At 44.8% G+C, this 19,273-nt stretch overlaps 1 protein-coding gene and 1 long non-coding RNA gene across 4 annotated transcripts in view; one reads left to right on the forward strand and one right to left on the reverse strand.

Moving 5' to 3' along the window:
• LOC127002156 (RING finger protein 44-like) overlaps positions 1-19,273 on the forward strand; it is a 117,307-nt gene that overhangs the window by 52,797 nt on the left and 45,237 nt on the right. The gene's annotated exons all lie outside the window — the stretch shown is intronic.
• On the reverse strand, positions 16,212-19,098 carry LOC127002158 (uncharacterized). The gene is made up of 3 exons (XR_007755827.1): positions 17,202-19,098; positions 16,478-17,077; positions 16,212-16,361 (listed from the first exon to the last, which is right to left on the reverse strand). It is a non-coding gene; the product is annotated as an uncharacterized LOC127002158 (long non-coding RNA).

A 19,273-nucleotide genomic window follows, 5' to 3' on the forward strand; every position in this document is an offset into this window, starting at 1 on the left:
TTCTTCCTCGGCGCCATATGACCACTAGAGTTGACCACATACTCTTATAAATTAATCACTCAATCTCCCTTCCCCATATGACCACTAGAGTTGACGACATACTCATACAAATCAACCTGTCAATCTCCCTTACCCCCTTCCCTTCTGTTAGGTCTTATACGAGTCCAAGTCTTGTGAGGGTCTTGAAAATTGGGTCTGTTAGAAAAGGGAGGAGACTAGAAGGGAGGAAGTAGAATGATTGAAGAAGAGGAGGGTGAGGAACCGAAATTGGGGGTGAAGAGATGACGGCGGGAGGAGGGGGGGGAGGGGGGGTAGAAGAAGGAAAGGAAACGGAGAAACAAATAAAGAATAAAGATGGAAATTATGAGAGGAAGGAAGGAAGAAGAAGCGGAGGAAGAGAACAAGGGAGACGTGAGAGTAGTGGAAGCAGTGGAAAATGTGGAGCAAAGTAGAAAGAAAGGAGAGGAATGAGAAAAAAATGGAGTGGAAGAAGAAGGGATAGATAGATAGATGGATGGATAGATAGATAAGTAGAGAGATAGAGATTTCAGTCCGTCGAGCGCTTTGCCTTTTATCAACATCGGGCAATTTCTTTTACGCGATCTCCCAAGTTCACGGTTTCAGGTTTTGCGAAGAGGAAGGAAGAGGAGGAGGAGGAGGAGGAGGAGGAGGAGGAGGAGGAGGAGGAAGTAGTAGTAGTAGTAGTAGTAATAGTAGAAGAGAACAAAGGATATGACTAACGGAGAGAGAGAGAGAGAGAGAGAGAGAGAGAATAAGACCAACTTGCATAATGAAGAAAAAAACTGTAAATGGGGAAAAAAGTGGGAAATTGAAAGTGAAATAAAGAAATAATGAGAGAGAGAGAGCGGGGAAGTGTGAGAGTAATTTGGGTGGCTGATGAGAAAGATTACTAGCGATTATGGCAACACAGGAACCACGCACTCTTCCTCCTCCTCCTCCTCCTCCTCCTCCTCCTCCTCCTCCTCTTTCACAACCCGTTTCCTCCACCCTCATTCTTTTTTTTTTTTTACCCTTTCTTTCTTTCCACGTTACTTGTTTCTTTCGACTCGGTTCCACTTCCTCCTCCACCTCCTCCACCTCCTCCTCCACTTCCCTCTTTGTTTTGTTCTGAAGTGCAATTTTATCCACTTTTTTTTGTCCCTTCCGTGTTTCTCTCTCTCTCTCTCTCTCTCTCTCTCTCTCTCTCTCTCTCTCTCTCTCTCTCTCTCTGTCTCAATTAGAAGTTTCACCTTGAGCTGCACAGGTAAGGTTTTGCATTCCACATTACTCCACCTCCCTCCACACCCACCCACCCACCCACACAGCTGTCGCCACTTATTTTCCTCCACCTCATCCCTCTTCCACCTCTCCCTCCTCCACCTTCCTCATAATAGCCGCCATCACCGCCTCGAAGCTCAGACCATCCATTAATGTAGGTTTTACGCCATGCTATAAACTCCACCTCCTCCACTATACCTCTTCCACCTCCTCCTCCACTATTGATATTTCTTACTGCTGAAGGTTCTTGCGTTTGCTTATTGCTTAGTCTTTTGTTTACTGTCTTCATCATCATCATCATCATCATCATCATCATCATCGTAGTCTGATTCTCCTCTTCTCTCTATCTTCATTTTCGTTCACAATCATCATTATCATTTTCACTATCATCGTCATTATCATCAGTCTGTTTCTCTTCTCTTTTCTTCTTTTCCCAGCAGTCTTCTTCTCTTTCTTCTTCTTCTTCTTCTTCTTCTTCTTCTTCTTCTTCTTCTTCTTCTTCTATTACCGCTTCGTCACCTCCTCTTCCTCCTCCTTCTCCTCCTCCCCTCTTTCACCTTCACCTAACACCATCCTCTTCCTCTTTTTCCTCCTCCTTCTCCTCCCCTTCCTCTATTATCACCTTCTTCCCTCTTTCTCCTCCTCCACCTCCACCTCCTCTTCCTCAATCACTTCATCACCTCCTCTTCCTCCTCCTCCTCCTCCTCCAGCTCCACAAAACACATTCTCCTCCTCATTTTCCTCTTCTTTTTTTCCCTTTTTTTCCTCCCTCACATCCATAAATACCACCACCACCACCACCACTACTACTACTACTACTACTACTACTACTACTACTACTACTACTACTACAATCCTTCTCCTCCATCACCAGCACCTCCACTTAATCGTCATCTCTTTTCCTCCTCCTCCACATCTCCTCCACTTCACTAAAAAAATAATTCTCCTCTCCTTTTTCTCTTTCCATACCATCATCACCGTTTTCCCTCCACCACCATCTTTCTCTTCGTCATCACCACCACCACCACCACCACCACCACCACCACACCTGCGTCATGGCCCGTCAGGTGAGGTGCGCCGCCGCTGGCTCCACTCAGGTCCCGTACTATCAGCTGCGCCCCGTCCTTCCTGCCGCGATAACACGTCCACCAACACAGGACGACACCCGCCCCGCCCCGCCCCGCCCCGCCTCCATCCCCTCTCCCTCGGCTACTGCTTCCACGAGGCTTCACCGAGCGCCCCTGAACACACACCTCGACATTCGTACGGGCTTCCAAGAACAAACCGTCGACATGGAAACACAACCAGACTCCTTTAGTGATGAGACCTAGCGTAAGACTCCCTCAGGCTTCAGGACTAAATTTTGACTAGCATTCAGAAGCTATATTTTCAAACCCTAGACTTCGAGACACCTTCAGAGACCTCTCAGAATGACTTTCGACCTGCCTCAAGACTTCAAGGACTAAGCTACGACTAATATGATAACCTTTGCAAGCATTCAGAAGCTAGAGACAAACCCTCGACTTGGAAACACTTCTAGAGACCCCCAAAGACATCAGGACTGACTCTCAAGGCACCTCAGGACTTCAGTATCAAACCTTCGACTTCAAAACACCTTCAATAACCTCTTAAACTGACCCTCAAGTCATCCTAAGACTTCGTGGACTAACCTTCGACTTCATAACGTATCCAGAAAGCTATTAGAATGACACTAGACGCCCCCAAAGACTTTAAGAACAAACCCTCGACTTAAAAACATCTTCAGTAACCTCCAAAACTGCCCCTCACCGCCTCCTAAGACTTCTACAACCAACCTTCGACTTGAAAACGCACCCAGAAACCTCAAAGAATGACACTAGAGGCTCCCTAAGACTTCAAGAACAAACCCTCGACTTCAAAACATCTTCAGTAACCTCCAAAACTGCCCCACGACGCTCCCTAAGACTTCCACGACCACCCTACGACTTTCTTCCGCCTTAGGGTTAGCGGGGCCTCGGCAGCGGGTCTTAGAGGGGGGAGACCAGTGGACCGCTCTTGTGTGCTTGTATTCATTAAGCTCCAAGAGACGGAACCGGCCACTTTTCCTGCGCAGTGAGGCGTGGGTGGCTGGGTGAAGGGTGGGCGGGGGGGGGGGGTTATACAGTAAGGGAAAGGTAGGAAGGGTGGCGAGGGTGGGGTGGAAGGGTGAAGGGATGGAGGGAGGGAAGGGTGAGGAGGTTCGTGCTGTGGAAGGGATGAGGATGAGGAGGAAGTGGAGGAGGAGGAGAAACATGAGGTGGAACAGACGGTAAAGAGAAAGGGAGGTGGAGGAGGAGGTGGAAAAAAACTGGTAAAATGCAAACTAGAATGGAAAGGAAGTGGAATAGAAAAGTGGATCTGAGTGGAGGAGGAAGAGGGGGAGGAGGAGGAGGAGGAGGAGGAGGAGAGACAAAAAAAAATATAAAAAGAAATGGGAGATATAGGAGTGAATGTGGAGAGAGAGAGAGAGAGAGAGAGAGAGAGAGAGAGAGATGAATACCACGACGCTGAGAAAGATGAGGCGGGAGGGATTAGAGAGAGAGAGAGAGAGAGAGAGAGAGAGAGAGAGAGAGAGAGAGAGAGAGAGATTGAAGGGGATGACGAGGGAGGGGAGAATTTTCTTTAAGCCGAGGAGGACCAATGTTGACACGCCGACTCTCTCTCTCTCTCTCTCTCTCTCTCTCTCTCTCTCTCTCTCTCTGGTCCACAACTGGTCTTGCGCGGAGTGAAAGGAGGACAAGTAGAAAAAAATATTAAAGAGAAGGAAAATATTAATAATGGGGTTTTGAGATGAAAGAAAGGGAGAGTGAAGTTGATGCCGCCCTCTACTTCTGCTTTTTCTTCTTCTTCTTCATCTTCACTTCTTCCTTATTTCTTACCGTTCTGTTTTTTCTCACACTCTTCTTTTTTTCCTCTTCTTCTTCTTCTTTGTCTTCTTCCTCTCCTCACACCCTTCTTCTTTTCCTCTTTTTCTTCTTCTCCATCTTTTTCCTCTCCTCTTGCGAATTGTCATCTTCCTCCTTTTTCCTCTTCTCTCTCCTGTTCTTTTCTTCTTTTCATCCTCTTCCTCCTTCTTCTTCTTCTTTCTCTTCCTATCCTCCTCATTCTTTCTCTCATTCCTTCTCTCCCTTCCTTTATTTCCTCTCATACAATCCCCCTCTTCTACCTCCCCCTTCCACATGCTCCCGTTCCACTCTTCCATCCCCCTTCCCACCACCATGACCAGCCTCCTATTCCACACCCTCATGGTCTCGTATAATCACCCCTCCCTCTCTCTCTCTCTCCCTCATTTGAAATTAATCCCAGAATGATGCGGGTCAGGTCTTAAATTCTCGTTGGTAATACTGCTTTCATGCCCCCCTCCCTCCCTCCTCTTCCTCCCCCTCTCCCCCTTCCTTCCCCTTCTCCCTTTCTTTCCTTCCTTCTAACTCACACTATCGCCTACTTTTTCCCTCCTTTTCTTTCCTTCCTTCTCCCCTTTCTTCCCCTTTTCTTCCATTCCCCTTCCTCCTCCCTTCCCCTTCAACGCCTCGGCCAGTCTTCAACCCCCTTTTTTTTCTTATTTTCTTTTTTTCTTTTTTTTTATACTCCTCAAAGATGTCAGAAGGAAAGAAAAGTGAAGGTAAAATGCAGTCTTCTTCTTCTTCTTCTTCTTCTTCTTCTTCTTCTTCTTCTTATTATTATTATTATTATTATTATTATTATTATTATTATTATTATGAGTTTCGGTATTACAATCTCTCCCTCTCTCCTTTCCTCTCTAGTGTGTTTGTGTGTGTGTTTGTCAGAGAGAGAGAGAGAGAGAGAGAGAGAGAGAGAGAGAGAGAGAGAGGAAGCCTTCACTCAACTTGCCAGCGGGGGTCGAACGAAGCGAAGTAGAGTTAGTGGGGTTAGTGATAGGCGAAGCGGCTGTGGTGGTTGAGGTTAGTGTTTGCAGCTGATGGTGTGAAGGGGGGGAGAGAGGGAGGGAGAGGGGGGGGGAGGAAAGCGTGGCGCCCCTCCTCCTCCTCCTCCTCCTCCTCCTCCTCCTCCTCCTCCTCCACAGGCTCTCGGGCAGGTGTTCAGATCCACGCAGGTGTTCGATAAATGTGTGTGTGTGTGTGTGTGTGTGTGTGTGTGTGTGTGTGTGTGTGTGTGTGTGTGTGAGAGAGAGAGAGAGAGAGGAGAGGAGAGGAGAGGAGAGGAGAGGAGAGGAGAGGAGAGGAGAGAGGAAAGGAAAGGAAAGGAAAGGAAAGGAAAGGAGGGAAGGGAAGAGAAGAGAAGAGAAGAGAAGAGAAGAGAAGGAGAGAGAGAGAGAGAGAGAGAGAGAGAGAGAGAGAGAGAGAGAGAGAGAGAGAGAGAAGGTGGGTGTGATAAAAGAGATAAGATAAGAGCGTCTAGATAGGTCAGGTGTGGGAGGGAGTAATTAGAACCTGCCTTACCTGTACACAGCCTGTCACACCTGTTGAGTTTTTATTTTTAAGTTGCCCGTGTGTTACTTTTCCTTGTTCAAGTTTTCCGTCTTATCAACATATTAGATTATTGAAGGTTTTAAAATTCTTTATATATAGTATATACCAATTAATTTCATGGACCATTATTTGTATTTAGGCTTTTTTCCGCTTTTTCCTGTTGACGTATGACCCAAAGTGAAGGAAAACTCATTGTTATTATTATTATTATTATTATTATTATTATTATTATTATTATTATTATTATTATTATTATTTGCCTACCTTTATTTATGTCATCCATTCAGTATTATTTTCTTCGTTTTTCAAGTATATTATTTTTTCCTTTCATTTTGGTGATAAAGAAAATTAAAAGAAGACATTATTTAGTCCTCGCGTGAAGAAAGACTCACAAGCAATTACCTCTCAGGCGTGGGAAACACACACACACACACACACACACACACACAAAGCCCTCCCTATCAACTGCCTGGCCCTGTCGTAAACGGATTAACACACACACACACACACACACACACACACACACACACACACACACACACACACGCAGACACTCATAAATGTGATCAAATGCCACATAAAACAGTTAAAGAAGAAGTATGTGAGAAGAACCAGCTGAGAAGAAGAGGAAGAAGAAGAAGAAGAAGAAGAAGAAGAAGAAGACTACCACCACCATCACTACCTCCACTACCTCCACTACCACCAACACCAACAACAAGAACACAAACACAAACACACACGGATGGCAACAGTTTACAAGAGTCACCCTCCCTTCACGCACTACGTTCTCCAGCTCTCAGGAAGGCGAGTGTTATCAGGGACACCACAGCACCTGATAAACTCTCTTCACACGTCCCTTTCCTAGGCTCCGGAGATAAGCGTCATATTTTAAAACATATCGAACTCATTGCGACTCTTTCCCAAGCCCACAGAGAAGACTGACCGGGTTTCCATGGGTGATTTTCCAGTTCAGGGTGCAGAGGGCGTGTCAGACTATCAATGGGGTCACAAAACAGTTCATGAAAAGTCCAGAAACTATCGGACTCATTGCGACTCTTTCCCAAGCCCACAAAGATTGACCGGGTTTCCATGGGTGATTTTCCAGTTCAGGGTGCAGAGGGCGTCAGACTATCAATGGGGTCACAAAACAATTCATGAAAAGTCCAGAAACTATCAGGCTCACATTACGACTTATTTCCCGAGGTCACAGAGAAGATTAACCAGTTTTCCATGGGTGATTTTCCAGGTTAGGGTGCAGAGGGCGTGTTAAACCATCAATGGGGTCGCAAAACAGTCCATGGAAAGCCGAGAAACTTCCACGAGAGGCTATTCAAACAGGCAATCTTAGGTCCCGAGCCGTTTAGCATTTCGGCCTTAAGTTTTATGTCCGTGTGACTGTCCCTCGCCTTGTATACTCAGGCCTATTCGCAGGGTACAGAGGGCGTGTCAAACTATCACTGGGGTCACAAAACAGCCCATGGAAAGCCGAGAAACTTCCACGATAGGCTACTCAAACAGGCAATCTTAGGTTCCGAGCCGTTTAACAATTCAGGCTAAGTTTTACGACCGTGTGACTTTCCCTCGACTTGTATACTCAGGCTTATTAGTAGATAGCACCCTCCTTCTCTCTCCCTCCTGTCCTCCTCCACCTTGTAACGTGAACAGGGTCATGTGTGGTGTTGGTCGGGTATCGGTTCCCCCCAAAACAAGTGAGATTGGATTGCTTTCCCTGTGGAGTTTGAACAGGCTAATCCTCCTTCTGTGCATTTTAAAGGTTACACTCGTTTGCAAATGTTTTCTTATTCGCTGTATGTAATCTTCCCTTAATCGTAGCTTTTGGATTGACTTCTGAAGTTGGGTGAGATTGTACTTTGCTCTGTTTGTGGTATTTCTTGCAATAGTTCGTTTTCCTCTTGTGTTTTTCAAAGTTAATATACTCGTTTTCATGTGTTTTCCCATTGACTGTAAATATGTTCCATCTATGGTTGGTCTTGTATCGAATCCTAAACAAGGGAGATTGGATTGCTTTCCCTGTGGAGTTTGAATAGGCTAATCCTCCTTCTGTGCATTTTAAAGGTTACAATCGTTTTCATGTGTTTTCTTATCCACTGTATGTAATCTTCTCTTACGTTCGGGTCTTAAGAGTTCACTAGTATTGGTTATTCATACGTTTTCTTATTCATTGTAAAGTTTAAGTCTCCCTTCCTTCCTTCCTTCACTGTTCTTTCAATGTTACTTTCAATAAGCTCGTTTTGTTTTTCGTTCTTCAAGTCTACACTCGTTCGGGTCTTCAAACTTCACTAGTATTGGTTATTCATGTTTTCTTATTCATTGTATAGCTTAAGTCTCCCTTCCTTCCTTCCTTCACTGTTCTTTCAATGTTACTTTCAATAAGCTCGTTTTCTTTTTCGTTCTGCAAGTCTACACTCGTTCGGGTCTTCAAACTTCACTAGTATTGGTTATTCATGTTTTCTTATTCATTGTATAGCTTAAGTCTCCCTTCCTTCCTTCCTTCACTGTTCTTTCAATGTTTCTTTCAATAAGCTCGTTTTCTGTTTCGTTCTGCAAGTCTACACTCGTTCGGGTCTTCCAACTTCACTAGTATTGGTTATTCATATGTTTTCTTATTCATTGTAAAGTTTAAGTCTCCCTTCCTTCCTTCCTTCACTGTTCTTTCAATGTTACTTTCAATAAGCTCGTTTTCTGTTTCGTTCTTCAAGTCTACACTCGTTCGGGTCTTCAAACTTCACTAGTATTGGTTATTCATATGTTTTCTTATTCATTGTAAAGCTTAAGTCTCCCTTCCTTCCTTCCTTCACTGTTCTTTCAATGTTACTTTCAATAAGCTCGTTTTCTTTTTCGTTCTTCAAGTCAACACTCGTTCGGGTCTTCAAAGTTCACTATTTTTTTTTAGTAGTATTGGTTATTCATATGTTTTCTTATTCATTGTAAAGTTCAAGTCTCCCTTCCTTCCTTCCTTCCTTCACTGTTCTTTCAATGTTACTTTCAATAAGCTCGTTTTCTTTTTCGTTCTGCAAGTCAACACTCGTTCTTAAAAGACTTCATTATGCGTTGTTTTCGTGTGAACTTCAAATACCTTAGTCCCCCTTCATTGTCGCTTCAGTGTTACCATAAGCTCGTGTTCAGAGATGTCACAGTTTGGGGAGACCACTTCTTACTTGGCAACACTGCTTCCTATGTACCCTTCATTATGTGGTTTTCGTCTACACTTCAAATATCATAGTCGCCCTTCATTGTCGCTGCAGTGTTACCATAAGCTCGTGTTCAGAGATGTCACAGTTTGGGGCGACCACCTCGGACATGGCAACACTGCTTCCTACGGGCTTCCCTCCTTTGATAACTTTTTTTTATTTTTTTATAGGGCGTTTATCTTATCTCCTTTCCTGCCTCCTGTTTCCCTTCTTCGCCCTGTGGTTTTATCTTTCTCTCTTTCTCTTTCCTTTCTTCTTTTCCGTTCTTATTTTTCACTGTGTTTTTTTCGCTTTTCTCTCCATCTCTCTTTTCGTTCATTTTGTTTCCCTGGTTCATCCTTTTTCCTTCTCTATTTCCTTTCTCTTCCTTCTTTTATCCTTCGCTTTCTCCACTCGGCCTCTTGCAATCTCCCTATGTTCTTATGTTCTTATGTTCCTTTCCTCTGTTTCCCTGGTTCTCCCTATCCCCTTTTCGTCTCTCCTTTCTCCTCTGTTCTCCTTCAGTGTCTTCTCGTATCGCTTCTCTCTTCATCTCTCTTCATTCCTGCTGTTTTCCTGTTTCAATCTGTCTCTCAGTGTCTTCATTCTTCTTTGCTGTATATCTCTTTCCTTCCCTCTGTTTTCCTGGTTCTTCTTATCCCCTTTTCGTCTCTCCTTTCTCCTCTGTTCTCCTTCTTCACTGTGTTCTCGTATCGCCTCTCTCTCCATCTCTTTTCATTTCTGCTGTCTTTTCTGCTGTCTATCTCTTTCCTTCCCTCTGTTTCTTTAGTTCTCCTTATCTCCTTATCGTCTCTTCTGTTATCCTTCTTCACTGCATTCTCAGGTGGTGGTTACGTGTCCTACAAAACCTGCAACGAGCGACTCTCCTCCTCCTCCTTCCGTTCAGGCAATGACAGGAAGGTCGGCGTGAAGGCTTCCTGTTCTGCACTCACCCACAACGTCTTGACTTACCTCTCCTCTTTGTATTCATTTTTTCCCCTGTCGGTATTAGGAGATTCTTGGTGTCTGATGTAATATCCTTGACTGCACCTACACGCACACACACACGCACACGCTCACGCACGCACTCTCAGGTAGGCGAAAGGTGAAGGTTGATTCCGACAGGTGTGTGTGTATCGATATCTATTATTTTTTTATCCGACGAAGGCGAAGGTGTTATTGGGTACCTATGTGTGTGTCGTGGAGGCGAAGGTGGGCGCTGCATAGTTCCCTGGTTGGCTCAGGTTCGTGTTTGGTGTATAATGCATAGGAAGGTAAAGGTTAAGGTTGATTCTATGCAGGTGTGTTGGGTGTTAGGTGTTGGGTTGGTTGTATATGTGTCCCTACCGGCCTCTTGCAGACTCCTTATGTTTTTATGTCCTTGTGTTGTGATGAAGATAAGGAGAACTAGGAAAATAGAGGGAAAGAAAAGAGATAGACAGAAGAGAAGAATGAAGAGACGGAAAGACAGATTGAAACAGGAAAACAGCAGGAATGAAAAGAGAGAGAGAGAGAGAGAGAGAGAGAGAGAGAGAGAGAGAGAGAGAGAGAGAGAACAGAGGAGGAAGAAGGAGAGAGAAAATAAGGAGACAGGCATGGCAATCTCGCGTGGATAGGTAGAATGCGCTCCAACTGGCCTCTTGCAGACTTCTTATTTATTTTTATTTTTTACAACAAAGGAGACGGCTCAAGGGCAACAAAAAGAGTGCAAAAAAAGAAGAAGAAAAAAAGCCCGCTACTCACCGCTTCCATAATAGACAAAAGTAAAGAATAGCCAAAAGAGAGGTCAGTTTCGGGTGGAGAGTTGTCTTCATATGTTCGTATGTTATGATTTCATGGCCAAGCAATTTCCATGTGTGTTAGAGAGACAGGGGGAGACACTGAAGCCTTATGTATAGGTAGATAATAACAACAATAGTAGATAGTAGATAATAAGAATAATAGTAGATAATAAGTAGATAATAGTAGATAATAAGAAAAGAAAATAGGTAGATAATAAGTATAGGTAGTTAAAGGCGGTTGGTCTATACAAGGCAGCCCCTGTGAACTTAACCCCACCAAACATCACTATCCATGAATTTATCTAATCTTTTTTTTTTTTAATGTGAGTATCGTATTGGCACTCACAACATGACTGCCAAGCCTGTTCCACCCACCCCCCACTCTCTTGGTAAATGAATTCTTGCCCGTGTCCTTGTTGAATCTGAATCTATCCAGTTTAAACCCATTACTACGTGTCTTACCCAGTGCTCTTCCCTTATTAGTATGGCCCTTATTAAAGCTCTTCATCCATTTATAAACTGCGATCACGTGTTGTCGCCGGAATAAAGAATACAAGTTTGATTATCGTAGTCTGTCCCACCGTTGCCAGATTGTCGTACTCAGAGCATAGTATTTTCCGGGTGGTTGATGGAGTCTTGAGTGTGTTCTTTGGTGTTGTCAGATGGTCCTCGCGTGGCCTTCCCCGCGGCATGTCTCCAGGTGGGGCAGTAATAATATCCATGACTCATATTGGTGGAGGTAATGATGGTGGTGGAGGAGTTTTTTGGGAGAGAATGTGGAAGGGAGGGAGGGAGGGAGGGAGGTGGTGATGGTGGTGGTGATCGTCGTGGTAGTGGGTCTGGGAACACACACACACACACGTACACAAACACACAAACATTTATAAATTTGATGAACTATACTATATGATAAGTCTCCTTTCCCTTCCATCCCCTTCCCTTCAGTCCCTTTCCCTTCATTCACCTTCCCTTCAATCCCCTTCCCTTCGTCCCCTTCCCTTCTATCCCCATCCCTTCCATCCCCTTCTCTTCAATCCCCATCCCCTTCTGTTCCGTTCCCTTCCTTTCCATTCCTTTTCCTTCCATCCCCTTCCGTTCCATTCCCTTTCCCTTCCATCCCCTTCTCTTCTATCCCTTTCCATTCCCTTCCCTTCTATTCATCCGCCTTCCATTCTATCCTGTTCACCTCCTGTCTCTCCCTTGTCTGTAGTCCGCGGCAGATGGCAAGCGGCCTTACCTTAACTTTTGCACCAGAATTTTCATCCCCAAACCTTCTTCCATCTCCGATCTGATATGACCTTTGATTACACGTTTAAGCCATTCAGATCGGCAGCCGTGGAATTCTCATAGTCTCTGTCTCTCGCTCACTCTCTCTTTCTCTGTCTTTCCGCTCTCACCCAAGCCCACGAAATCGAAAGTGTGTGTACGTGTGTTTGTTGGTTAATATGGGACACGCTTGCAGTCTCACTATAGCTGAATTTAGTTGATATTCAGGGTTGATTTGCTAAGACGTCTCCATATACCCTCATGTGTTGATTGGGCAAAGAGTTGATTGGTCTCTGGTAACGAGTCTTTGCTTGGAAACTAAAGAACTGCAGTGTCATATAGAGCCGATTTCACAGTCCAACACAGTGTCTTCGTAACAGCCCGAACCAAACCATAGAATCCCATACAATCCAAAATGGTGAGGCCTTCGATGCCACACTAAATACACAAGACTTTTCCTGTATAGTTTCATCAAATTTGTGAACTTAAATATAAACACCAGACACTATACAAGGAAATTTCGAAGGCTCTGGTATTGGTTTGGGAGCTTACTAACCCATCATGGGGAACTGTGAAACTGGCCCATAGTGTCTTAACGTGTGTTTTGAGGTTCCTCTCTTTCCCTCTTCTTCCCAAATCATCATCATCATCATTGTTTAACGTCCATTTATTCCCTATGGTGGGGTGGACGGGATATGAGTCTTCCACTGTTCCCGGTCCATAGCCATTTCTTCCGTGATGTGCAGCCTCCTCATATCTTCCTCCACCACCCTTCTCCTTCTCCACATCGTCCATTTATTCCCTGTGGTGGGGTGGACGGGATATGAGTCTTCCACTGTTCCCGGTCCATAGCCATTTCTTCCGTGATCTTCAGCCTCCTCATATCTTCCTCCACCACCCTTCTCCACATCTTCCTTGCCCTTCCTGATGGTCTTCTGCCCTCTACCTCCCAAATCGTAGGCTGATATGGTTGCTGTAGGGATAAACTTTCTCTTTCTCTATATAAGAACATAAGAACGTAGGAGTCTGCAAGAGGCCGGTAGCTATGTATCTATCTATCTCTGCTACGACTAAAGCCCACATTCTTAAACATTTTGGGGCTTACACACCCACATTTGATAGGCTTTCGTGTAGAGGCTGTGTTAGTATGTCCATGGGTAGTTTTACATAGCTAGATAACGAAAGGTAGAGAGGTAGAGAGAGAGCGTCCGTTTGATTAGGTTAAGTTAGGTTAGGTTAGGTTAGGTTTGGCTGAAAAGGAAGTCTAACAGATCTGAAGTTTAAAGGGAAGGGTACGCAGTCTTGGGCAGAAAGAGAGAGGCAGGGAGAGCGTCCATTTGGTAAGGTTAGGTTAGGTTAGGTTAGGTTGAAAAGGAAGTCTAACAGATCTGAAGTTTAAAGGGAAGGGTATGCAGTCTTGGGCAGAAAGAGAGAGGTAGGGAGAGCGTCCATTTGGTAAGGTAAGGTTAGGTGAGGTTAGGTTAGGTTAGGTGAGGTTAGGTTAGGTTGAAAAGGAAGTCTAACAGATCTGAAGTTTAAAGGGAAGGGTATGCAGTCTTGGTCAGAAAGAGAGAGGTAGGGAGAGCGTCCATTTGGTAAGGTGAGGTTAGGTTAGGTTAGGTTAGGTTAGGTTAGGTGAGGTTAGGTTGAAAAGGGAGTCTAACAAATCTAAGTAACGGGAAAGGTATGCAGTCTTGGGCAGAAAGAGAGAGGCAGGGAAAGCGTCCATTTGGTAAGGTTAGGTTAGATTCGACAACCCTTCTGCAGCATGAACGTAAAAAACACACTCCCCGACCCGACCGATCTCCTTTGTGGCCTCACGAATTAGATGTTGTGAGTGCCGAGAGTGTCTGAGCATACGGAGGCAGTGAAGTCGACGGAATACTGGCTAAAGGGGATCAAAACACTCATGAAGATGGGATGGAGGATCACGTTCAAGGGGCGAGGAGGGCAACACAAACAGCTGAAGGTGGTGGTGGTGGCCGGCCCATTGTTTTCTGTACGGTCCTGTGAGGCGACACCTTATCTCAGCAGCCTAAGGGACGCAGACGAAGGGTGAGATGGAGGTAAAAGTGGAGAGAGAGAGAGAGAGAGAGAGAGAGAGAGAGAGAGAGAGAGAGAGAGAGAGAGAGAGAGAGAGAGAGAGAGAGAGAGAGAGAGAGAGAGAGAGAGAGAGAGAGACTGTTTTATCTTAGTTTTAGTGTAGGAAAGTCTTACAAATCTTAAGTCCATGGGAAAGGTAGGCAGTTTAGTGTAGATGGAGGTAGAGAGAGGTAGAGAGAGACTGTTTTACCTTAGTTTTAGTGTAGGAAAGTCTTACAAATCTTAAGTCCATGGGAAAGGTAGGCAGTTTAGTGTAGATGGAGGTAGAGAGAGGTAGAGAGAGACTGTTTTACCTTAGTTTTAGTGTAGGAAAGTCTAACAAATCTGAAGCTCAAAGGGAACGGTTCGCAGTTTTGGGTAGACAGAGGTAGACAGGTAGAGAGAGGTAGAGGGAGTCCTTTACCATAGTTTTACCTTATCTGAGCAGCCTCGTGAAAGGGACGCAGACGGAGAGAGAGAGAGAGAGAGAGAGAGAGAGAGAGAGAGAGAGAGAGAGACTTTTACCATAGCATTACCACAGGAAAGTTTTACAAATCTTAAGTTCAAAGGGAAAGGTAGGCAGTTTTGGGTAGACAGAGCTTGGGAGAGGTAGGAAGACAGTGTTTTACTTTAGTTTTATCATTGGGAAAGTCCAACAAATTGAGTCTAAAGGGGGAAGGTACACAAAATTAGGTAGGTAGAGAAAGGAAGAGAGGTAGAGAGACCGTTCGTTTGGTTAGGTTAGGTTAGGTTGAAAAAGGAGTCTAACAAATCTTACTAATGGAAAGGTATGCAGGTTTAGGTAGATAGAGAAAGGTAGAGAGGTAGAGAGAGAGCGTCCATTTGGTTAGGTTAGGTTAGGTTGAAAAGGGAGTCTAACAAATTTTAAGTCTAATGGGGTACGCAGTCTTGGGTAGAAAGAGAGAGGTTGGGAGAGCGTCCATTTGGTAAGGTTAGGTTGAAAAGAAAGGCTAACAAGTCTAACTAATGGAAAGGTGTGCAGGTTTAGGTAGATAGAGAAAGGTAGAGAGGTAGAGAGAGAGAGCGTCCATTTGGTTAGGTTAGGTTAGGTTAGGCTGAAAAGGAAGGCTAACAAATTTAACTAACGGGAGAGATATGCTGGTTTAGGTATAGATAGAGAGAAGTAGAGAGAGCGTCTATTTGGTAAGGTTAGGTTAGGTTAGGCTGAAAAGGAAGGCTAACAAATTTAACTAACGGGAGAGATATGCTGGTTTAGGTATAGATAGAGAGAAGTAGAGAGAGCGTCCATTTGGTAAGGTTAGGTTAGGTTAGGCTGAAAAGGAAGGCTAACAAATCTAACTAACGGGCAAGATATCCAGGCTTAGGCAGACAGAGAAAGGCAGAGAGCTAGAGAGAGACTATTTTCCCATACTTTTATCAATAGGGGAGGCTCACAAATCCCTTACCGTGGCCATAACCAGATACTCCTGTGACACGGGTGATAGGTGATGCAGCTCCCAGACTAGCCGATGACTGGGACCAGCTATAGGAGCCCGGCCACTTTCACCAACCGGCCCTATGGAGAGTAGAGGACCTGCCGTGTAGCAATGCGTGGCTGAGAGTCGTGTTCTGAGGCTTTGGTCGGCCCTAACATCCCTCTCTTGGGTGACGTAAGGCCTTGGATAGGAGGAAAATGGAGACAGAGAAAGTTGAGGCTGGGAAAAAGGAGGAGGAACAGGAGGAGTGAAGTTGAAGATAGGAAGCTGTGAGTAAGGTTGTGATTGAAGGGAGAGTGGAAGAAGAAGGAGGAGAAGCAGTAGAAGGATTGGTAGACGAGGAAAATGGAGACAGAGAAAGTTAAGGCTGGGAAAAGGAGGAGGAACAGGAGGAGTGGATTGGAAGTTGAAGATAGGAAGCTGTGATTGATAGGAGTTTGTGGAAGAAAAGAAGGAGGAGGAGGACGAGTGGTTGAAGGATTGGTAGCGAGGAAGATAAGAATGGGAGGCTTTGAATGCGTCGAGGGTAAGGAGGAAGAAAAGGAGGAAGAGGAGGATGTCTCGTGCAGTCAAGTCGTGTCGTTAAGGGAGGATGTCGTGCATGTGGGAACCAGGTGGAGCTAATATGAACCTGCCTTGTCTGATGGGGGTGGATGGAGGTGGTTAAGGGATTACTGGGGAGAGTGGAACAGCTACATCCCTTCTCTGTCTTCTGTAACCTCTCCACTTCCATACCCCTCCACATGAAATTGCCTTGTCTGATGGGAGTGGATGGAGGTGGTTAAGGGATTACTGGGAAGAGTGGAACAGCTACATCCCTTCTCTGTCTTCTGTAACCTCTCCACTTCCATACCCCTCCACATGAAATTGCCTTGTCTGTTGGGAGTGGATGGAGGTGGTTAAGGGATTACTGGGAAGAGTGGAAGAGCTACATCCCTTCTGTCTTCTGTAACCTCCACTTCCTTACCCCTCCACCTCTCCACATGAACCTGCCTTGTCTGATAGGGGTGGAGAGGTGGTTCCTTCCTCTTCCCCTTCCTCTTTTTCTTTCCTCCTTCTTCTTCACACTATTCTTAATCCTTCCTTCCTCTTTCCCTTCTTTCCTCTCCCTTCTTCGCTATTCTTAACCCTCCCTTCCTCTTTCCCTTCTTCCCTCTCCCTTCTTCACTCAACTCTTCACCCTTCCTTCCTCTTCCCTTCTTTCCTCTCCCTTCTTCACTCTCTTCTTAACCCTTCCTTCCTCTTTCCCTTCTTCCCTCTCCCTTTTCTTACAGTCTCGATCGTTCCTTCTCTCCCTTTTCTTTATCTTCGCCTTTTTTCACTTCCTACATCTCTGTTCTTTCTTTGTTAATTCCTTGTGTCTCTCTAAGGCTTACTGGGAATAGTGAAACAGCTCAATACCTTCTGCTGTGCCTTATGTAACCTCTCTACCTCCTCCTTACCTCTACACGAACTTACCTTGCCTGATTTGGGTAGATGGAGTCGGTGAAGTTTTACTGGGAATAGTGGAACAGGCCTATCCCTTCTATCCCTGCTCCTGTTCCATTTCTAACCTCTCCACCTCCTTACCTCTCCACACGAACCTGCCTTGTCTAATGTGGCTGGGTGGAGGTGGTGAAGTCTCTGGGATTAGTGGAACAGGCCTATCCCTTCTATCCCATCTGTTCCATTTCTAACCTCTCCACCTCCTTGCCTCTCCACACGAACCTGCCTTGTCTGATGTGGGTATACTGAGACTGGTTTTACTGGGAATAGTGGAGCAGGCCTACCCCTTCTATCCCTTCTTCTGTTCCACTTCTAACCTGCCTTGTCTGATGTGGGTATACTGAGACTGGTTTTACTGGGAATAGTGGAGCAGGCCTACCCCTTCTATCCCTTCTTCTGTTCCATTTCTAACCTGCCTTGTCTGACGTGGGTATACTGAGACTGGTTTTACTGGGAATAGTGGAGCAGGCCTACCCCTTCTATCCCTTCTTCTGTTCCATTTCTAACCTCTGCACCTTCTTCACAGTCTCCCCAACACGCAATAGACAACCCACATCCTGCGCTGACACACTGCTCTCAATTCTCCTTCCTGTGCCCTCAAAGAATAAATGTCATGGTTGATCTGTGAAACGCGTCAGGCTGGATCATCGGAGGCAGAAAGGGCGAGCGAGGGTTTTGCCAAGATCAAGAGAATGTTCTGTTGATCTTGGGTTTTGCGCTCGAGATGACCTTGGCTCGGGCTGCGGGTGTTCCTCGGGGCCCCAATCACCTTACAAGGACACGCGAAGACGTATGTGATCGAAGGGTATTACCGGTATTACGAAGCCGTTGTTATGCTCCTACGAAACGCAATGATACGTGATTCTCAGAAGGTCTTGAATTAGTAAAGAGAAGAGGAAGTATTGCCAAGTAGTGTTCCTCTGTAAAGTCTTCTCTAGCGTAACTGTGGAAGGAAAGAAAGAAAAGAGAAGGGAAAAAAGAAAATGGATAAATCGTTTCCCTTTTTCCTCATTTTTCTTTTCCATTTTCCTTTCCCATTTTCCCATCTTCCCCATTTTATTTCCATTTTCCTTTCCCAATTTCCTCCCATTTTCCCATTTTCCTTTCCCATTCCCATTTTCCTTGATATAGAAATGGGAGAAGGAAATATTCGAAAAAATGTTCCATGCAAAGCTTCCTCTTCCTCTTCTCCTTTTCCTCATCCTGCATTAGAAGTCTCCATAGATAGAAAGAGGAGAAAATATGGCAAGAAAATTATACCAAAAAGGAGAGAAAACGCCAAGAACAAAGAAAACGAGATGTGAAAACCGTTCCTATATAATACATCGAGTAGTTACGTGATCCGGGCGTTACTAAAAGAGAGAGAGGGAGAGAGAAGGAAAGAAAGAAAGAGAAAGAAAATTATATTAAAAGGAGAGAAAACACCAAGAACAGGAAATTAAGCAAAGAAAACGAGATGTAAAAACCGTTCCTATATATACATCGAGTAGTCACGTGATCCGGGCATTACTAAAAGAGAGAGGGAGAGAGAGAGAAGGAAGGAAAAAGAAAGAAAATTATAAAAAAAGGAGAGAAAACACCAAGAACAGGAAATTAAATAAAGAAAACGAGATGTGAAAACCGTCCCTATATATACATCGAATAGTCACGTGATCCGAGCATTTCTAAAAGAGAGAGAGGGAGAGAGAAGGAAGGAAAAAGAAAGAAAATTATATCAAAAGGAGAGAAAACACCAAGAACAGGAAATTAAGCAAAGAAAACGAGATGTGAAAACCGTCCCTATAATAATACATCGAATAGTCACGTGATCCGAGCATTTCTAAAAGAGAGAGAGGGAGAGAGAAGGAAAGAAAGGAAAGAAAAAAAACTAATCTCGGTTATGTTATGTAATTCTGGCGCGCGCGGGATAAAAAACAACAACAAAAAACAAAACAAAACAAAGAGCAGTTAAGACCCAACAGAAAACGGGAATGACCTTTAAGGGAGAATGTCAGCGGGGACTAAAGTGACGTGTACAACAACTTCCTCACAAACTTTGCTGCGTCTTATGTGCGAGTGTTTCCAGGATAGCTGGCGCGGGTATGTGGAAAGAGACGGTAGGGGGGGGGGGAGGGGGAAGAGAAGGAAATTGGAAAAATGGGTAACAATGGAAAATGGGGGAAAAATGTGAATGGGAAAATAGGAAAGGGAGATAAATGAACCAAGGAGAGAGAGAGAGAGAGAGAGAGAGAGAGAGAGAGAGAGAGAGAGAGAGAGAGAGAGAG

Source organism: Eriocheir sinensis, chromosome 22 (genome assembly GCF_024679095.1).
Source record: "Eriocheir sinensis breed Jianghai 21 chromosome 22, ASM2467909v1, whole genome shotgun sequence".
In the NCBI taxonomy this organism is placed as follows: Eukaryota; Metazoa; Arthropoda; class Malacostraca; order Decapoda; family Varunidae; genus Eriocheir; species Eriocheir sinensis.